This window comes from Prionailurus viverrinus, unplaced genomic scaffold, assembly GCF_022837055.1.
Source record: "Prionailurus viverrinus isolate Anna unplaced genomic scaffold, UM_Priviv_1.0 scaffold_94, whole genome shotgun sequence".
NCBI lineage: Eukaryota > Metazoa > Chordata > Mammalia > Carnivora > Felidae > Prionailurus > Prionailurus viverrinus.
Window position 1 is genome coordinate 22,630 of NW_025927656.1, and position 7,543 is coordinate 30,172.

Genomic DNA, 7,543 nt, shown 5'->3' on the forward strand with positions numbered 1-7,543 from the left:
ACATTGGCACCTTGTGGTTAAGACAGATATGAGGAAAGACTTTCACGGAAAACTGATCACACAACAATTTGTACCTCACACAGCAAGATCGTGCATTGCAATCAACAAACACTAGAGGCATGAATATAACTAGAAGACAAAGATGATGGAAATAGTTCATGTCTAACAACTCATGGCTTTCTTAGCGGTGTATGTATGTATGTATGTATGCCTGTTTATCCCCCATTCACGTTGAAAATTTACTATTCAGCATTCAGAGAGAAAGAGACTATTGAGCACCTGGGTGGCTCAGTCAGTTGAGCATCAGATTCTTGATTTTGTGTCAGGTCACGATTGTAGGATCATGTGATCCAGACCTGTGTTGGGCTCCACACTGAGAGTGAATCCTGCTTAAGATTCTCTCTCTTTCCCTCTCCCCCACTTGCATGCCCCCTCACTAAAATTAAAAAAAATCATAAAGCATAATTTAAACATATTTTTTAAAGGGAAAGGATTATACACTTTGGCTATCACCCTTTCTCTCTCAACTATATTTGGGTATTTTCTACATATCTTGGAGGGCAGAGTTGAATGATATGATAATTACTGAGTTGTGAAAATAAAAGATAACTCCTAGTCCTTGAAATAGCAAATCTCATCTTGGCGGTCCTAGTAAAATTCCAGCTCATTGGTCAGAAAGAGTTTTGGCTCCCAGAGGCCCGCTGTCTACTGTGGTAAATGGCAGGCAAATATGCTGTGCTCACTACACCCAATGAACAAAAACCCTCCAAAGCCAAATTACGGTAAAACTCAGCAGCCAACTCTTAACTACTTCCTGATTCTTCACATTTCTTTCTCTCTCTCTGAGTTTGCAAGGTAGCAAGTGCACTTTGAACGGTGTCATTTAAAATGTCACTAAAGTGGGTGCCTGCGAGGCTCATTCAGTTAAGCATCTGACTTCAGCTCTGGTCGTCATCTCATGGTTTGTGAGTTTGAGCCCTGTGTCGGACTCTGTGCTGACAGCTCAGAGCCTGAGGCCTGCTTTGGATTCTGTGTCTCCCTCTCTCTCTGCCCGTCTCTCTCTCTCTAAAATAAATAAACATAAATAATTTTATGTTTACTTGTACTCAACACATACAAAAAGATAGAGATCATACCATACACAGTTTCAGACCCCAATGCTATGAAACTCTAAATCAACCACAAGAAAAAATTTGGAAAGATAACAAATACTTGTAGACTGAAGAACATCCTATGGAACAATGAATAGTGGAATGCAAGCTGCTGCAGCCACTCTGGAAAACAGTACGGAGGCTCCTCAAAAAGCTAAAAAGAGAACTATCCTACGACACAGCAATTGCAATACAAGGCATTTATCTAAGGGATACAGGTGTGCTGTTTTGAAGGGACACATGCACCCCCATGATTATAGCACCACGATCAACAATAGCCAAAGTATGGAAAAAGCCCAAATGTCCATTGATGGGTGAATGGATAAAGAAGATGTGGTGTGTGTGTGTGTGTGTGTGTGTGTGTGATGGAGTATTACTCAGCAATCAAAAAGAATGAAATCTTGCCATTTGTAACTACATGGTTGGAACTAGAGGGTATTCTGCTAAGTGAAATTAGTAGTCAGAGAAAGACAAATATCATATGACTTTACTCATAGGAGGTCTTTGAGACACAAAACAGATGAACATATAATGGAAGGGAAACAAAAATAAAAACAGGGAGGTGTACAAAAGAAGAGCACACATAAATATGGAGAACAAACATGGGGTTACTGGAGGGGTTGTGGGGGGGATGGACTAAATGGGTAAGGGGCACTAAGGAATCTACTCATGAAATAACTGTTGCACTATACGGTAACTAATTTGGATGTAAATTGTAAATAATAAAAACTAAAATTAAAAAAAAAAGAATGAATGGGTGAACCAAGAAGTTAAAGGGAAAATTAAAAAGTACATGGAAGCCAATAAAACTGATAACACCACAGTCCAAAACCTCTGGGATGCAACAAAGGTAGTCATAAGAGGAAGTTTAACAATCCAGGCCTTCCTAAAGAGGGAAGAAAAGTCTCAGATACACAACGTAAGCTTATACCTTAAAGTAATGGAAAAAAGATCATCAAATAAAATCCAAATCCAGCAGAAGACAAGAAATGATAAAGATTACAGCAAAAATCAATGCTTTCAAAACTGAAAACAAAAACAAACAACAACCCCCCCCACACACACACAAACAGTAGAAGAGATCAATGTAACCAGAAGCTAGTTCTTTGAAATAATTAATAAAATTGATAAACCACCAGCCAGTTGGATCAAAAAGAATAAAGAAAGGACCCAAATAAATAAAATCAAGAATGAAAGAGGAGAGATCACAACCAACACAGGAGAAATACAAACAAGAATAAGAGAATATTATCAGCAATTATATACCAAATAAAATGGACAATCTGGAAGAAATGGACAAATTCCTAGAAATACACAAACTATGAAAACTGAAAGAGGAAGAAATAGAAAATTTGAACAGACCCATAACCAGTAAAGAATTGAAATAGTAATCAAAAATCTCCAAAAAAAACAAGAGCCCAGGGCCAGATGGCTCTCCAGCGGAATTCTACCCAACATTTAAGGATGAGTTAACACCTATTCTCTTGAAGCTGTCCCAAAAATAGAAATGGAAGGAAACATCCAAACTCTTCCTATGAGTCGGCATTACCTGGATTCCAAAACTAGACAAAGATCCCACTAAAAAGTAGAAGTATAGACCAATTTTCATGATGAACATGGGTTCAAAAATCTTCCACAAGATATTAGCCAACCAGATCCAATGATACATTTAAACTTTATTCACCACGACCAAGTGGGATTTAACCTGGAATACAAGGCTGGATCGATATCCACAAAATAATCAATGTTATTCATCACATCAATAAAAGAAGGGACAAGAACCACATGATGCACTCAATAGATGCAGAGAAAGCATTTGACAAAATACAGCATCCTTTCTTGATAAAAGGGTTCCACCAAAAAACTGTTAAATGATCCATGAATTCAGCAAAGTGGCAGAGTATAAAATTAATGCCCAGAAATTAGTTGCATTCTTATACACAAACAAAGAAGCAACAGAAAGAGAAATCACAGAATCCATCCCGTTTACAATTGCACCAAAACCCATAAAATACCTCGGAATAAATCTAACCAAAGAGGTGAAAAATCTATACACTGAAATCTATAGAAAGATTATGAAAGAAATTGAAGATGACAAACACACAAAAATGAAAAATATTCCATGCACCTGGATAGGAAGAACAACTATTGTTAAAATGTCAATAGTACCCAAAGCAATCTATATATTCAACTGAATGCCTATCGAAATAACACCAGCATTAACTCCACAGAGTTACAAAACACAATCCTTCAATTTGTATGGAACCAGAAAAGACCCCGAATAGCCAAAGCAATCTTGAAAAAGAAAACCTAAGTAGGAGGTATCACAATCCTGGACTTCCAGCTGTATTACCAAGCTGTAATCATCAAGACAGTACAGTACTGGCACAAGAACAGACACTCAGATCAATGGAACAGAACAGGAACACAGAATTGGACCCACAGATGTATGGCCAACTAATCTTTGACCAAAAGAAAGAAGATCCAATGGAATAAAGACAGTCTCCTCAGCAAGTGTGCTGGGAAAACTGGACAGTGATATGCAGAAGAATGAGCCTGGACCACTTTCTCACATAAAACACACTCAAAACGGATGTAAGACCTAAATGTAAGTTGGCAGCCGTCAAAATCCTCAAGGGGAAAGCAGGCAAAAACCTCTTAATGTTGGCATCCACATCTTCTTACCCAACACATCTCCGGAAGCAAGGAAAACAAAAGCAAAACTGAAGTATTAGGACCTCATCAAAATAAAAAGCTTCTGCACAGAGAAGGAAACAATCAGCAAAACTAAAAGGCAACCAACAGAATGGGAGAAGATATTTGCAAACGACATATGAGATAAAGGATTAGTATTCAAAATCTATAAAGAACATACCAAACTCGAGAACATACCAAAAAACAAGTAATCCAGTGAAGAAATGGGCAAAGACACGAGCAAACACTCCTCTAAGGAAGACATCCAGATGGCCAACCAACACATGAAAAAATGCTCAAAATCCCTCATCAGGAAAATACAAATTAAAACCACAATGAAACACCCCCTCACCCCTGTGAGAATGGCTAACATTAACAACACAGGCAACAACAGATGTTGGCGAGGAAATGGAGAAAGAGGAACTCTTGCACTGCTGGTGCACTGGCTTGCACTGCTGGTGAAGCCACTCTGGAAAACAGTATGTAGTTTCCTCAAAAAATGAAAAAGAAGACTGTTCAACAACCCAGCAGGTGCACTAGTAGGTATTTATGCAAGGGATACAGATATGCTACTTCGAAGGGACACGTGAACCCCAAAGTTTATAGCAGTACTATCAACAATAGCTGAAGTAAGGAAAAAGCCCAAATGTCCATCGATGGAGGAATGGATAAAGACGTGGTATATATACATACATACATACATACATACATACATACATACATAGTATGTTTATGTGTGTGTGTGCGTGTGTGTGTATACACCTACATACATACACACACCATGGAATATTACTTAGCCATCAAAAAAAATAAAATCTTGCCATTTGAAACTACATGGATGGAGAGCCTCCTGGGACCTAACACTAACCGTAAACATAACCCTAAACATAACCCTCAACCTACCCTATCTAGCACATGAAAAGTAAACCAGATGAACAGCCGCACATGTGCCCTCACTTCAGCCCTCCATGGAATTGACAACATTGGTGTCGCTTCGGCCTTAGCAATTCCCTGTACAGAACTCTTACCCTAGCTAAGTGTCTATCCCCATGGGGACCCAGTTCAAAAGTCTGACAACAGCACGCACACAGGTTCGAGAATCGGTGCAACAATACTCGGCATGGAACATGGAACATCACCATATCTTTTGCAAAGTGTGATTGCAGCTGCACGACAGGATTCCAGAGGCCTATTCCAAGGGTGGCCCAAACATCTCTCTGGCCTTGGATCCTATGAAGTGATACTGACCGGCACACTCCTTTATGTACTCTATTCATCCCTTCGGAGAGACAACTGCACAGTTGTGGGTTCAGTTCCTGGAGCCTCCTGAGACCTAAAACTAACCCTAACCATAACCGTAAACATAACCTTCAACTTACACCTAACCCTATCTGTAATTGAACCCTATACTTGACCCCCACCTTTTCTAGGGCCCTCAACACAGCCCTCGATGGAGATCATGAGACTGGAGTCGCTTCAGCCCTGTCGACTTCCTTAAACTGAACCCTAACCCTACCTAAAGCTTTCTCCCCATGGGGACCCAATTCTAAAATCTGACACCACCACCCACAAAGGTTCGAGAATCGGTGCAAAAATACTCAGCATGGAACGTGGAACATAACCATGTCATTTCAAAAGAACAGCTGCAGTTGCACAAGAGGATTCCTGAGGCCTAACCAAAGGGTGGCCCATACATTTTCCTGGCTGTGAAACCCAAAGACTAATCCTAACAGGCACCCTCCCTTGTATCCTACATTCAGCCCTTCGGGGAGACAATTGTTCTGTTGTGCGTTCAGTGCCTGGAGCTTGCTGGGTTAGGACCTAACCCTAACCCTAATCGTAAACTTCAACCTACACCTAACCCTATCTCTAACCCAAACACTACACTTGACCCGCACACTCGCATGGGCACTCAATTGAGCCCTGCAGCGAGATTACGAGACTGGAGTCTCTTCGGCCATAGCCACACTGCTGGAATGAACTCTAACCCTAGCTATGGCTCTGTATGCGTTGGGACCTAATTCCAATGTCTGACAACAGCTCTCACACTGGTTTAAGAATTGGTCCAGAAATAGTTGGCATGGAACTTGGAACATCACCATGTCACTTCCAAGGCACGACTGCAGCTGCAGGGGAGGAATCCTGAGGCCTACCCAAAGGGTGGCCCATACATTTGTTTGGTCTTGGAACCCAACTACGAAGACTGATGCGCACCCTCCCTTGTGTACTACACTCAGCCCTTCAGGTTGACACCTGCTCTGTTTGGGGTCAGTGTCTGGAGTCTCATGGGACCTAAACCTAAACCTAACAGTAACCCTAACCATAAATATCACCCTACACTGAACCCTATCTATCTCATTAAGTCTACACCAGACCCACAGCTGCGCATGTGCCCTGACTTCAGAGCTCCATGGAATTCACAACACTGGAGTTGCTTTGGCCCTGGTGACATTCCTGGACCAAACCCTGAACCTATCTAAGTGTCTCTCCCATGGGGAAACAAGTCCAAAATCTGACAATAGCACACACAAGGGTTCGAAACAGGTGTAGAAATACTTGGCATGGAATATATATCATCACCATGTTATTTCCAAACCATAACCCTAACTGTACCCCTAACAATTACCCGCACCCTACACCTACCCCTATATCTAACCCTACCCTACATTGAACCACACCCTCGCATGTGCCCTCAATTCAGCCCTCGAGGGAGATCACAAAACCGGAGTTGCTTCGGGCCTGGCGACTTCCCTGGACCAAACCCTAACACTAGCTAAGGCTCGGGGACCCAATTCCAAAGTCTGACAACAGTACGCATGCGGGCTCGAGAATCAGTGAAGAAATACTTGGCATGGAACGTGGAACATCACCATGTCATTTCCAAAGCGCGACTGCAGCTGCACGAGAGGCTTCCTGAGTCCTACACGAAGGGTGACACATACATTTCTCTGGCCTTGGAAGTCAAAGGCTAATCCTAACCGACACCCTCTCTTGGGTACTCCACTCAGCCCCTCGGGTTAACACCAGCTCTGCTGTGGGATCAGTGTCTGGAGTCTTCTGGGACCTAAACCTAACCCTAATCCTAAACATAATTCTTACCCTACACCTAACCCTATCAACCTTGATAAGCTACACCAGACCCATAGCCACGCACAACCCTCACTTCAGCCCCCCATGGAATTCACAACACTGCTATGGCTTCTGCCATGGTGACTCCCCTGGACCGAAACCTAACCCTAACTGAGGCTCTGTCCCCATGGGGACCCAATTGCAAAGTCTGACAAGAGCACGCACATGGGTTCGAGTAACGGTACAGAAATACTCGATGTGGAACGTGGAACATCACTATGTCATTTTCAAAGAGGAACTGCAGCTGAACGAGAGGATTCTGAGGCCTATATGAAGCTTGCCCAATATTTGTTTGGCAACGGAAACCAAACACTAGTCCTGACTGGCACCTTCCTTTGTGTACTCCACTCAGCCCATCGGGGAGACAACTGCTCTGTGGTGGGGTCAGTGCCTAGAGACTCCTGGGACCTAACCCCAGCCCTAACGTAACCCTAAACATAACCCTCACCCTACACCTAACCCTAACATTAACCCAAATCCTACACTTGACCCGAACTGTCGCATGGGCCCTCAATTCAGTCCTCGAGGGAGATCACGAAACTGGAGTCGATTCGCTCCTGCTGACTTCC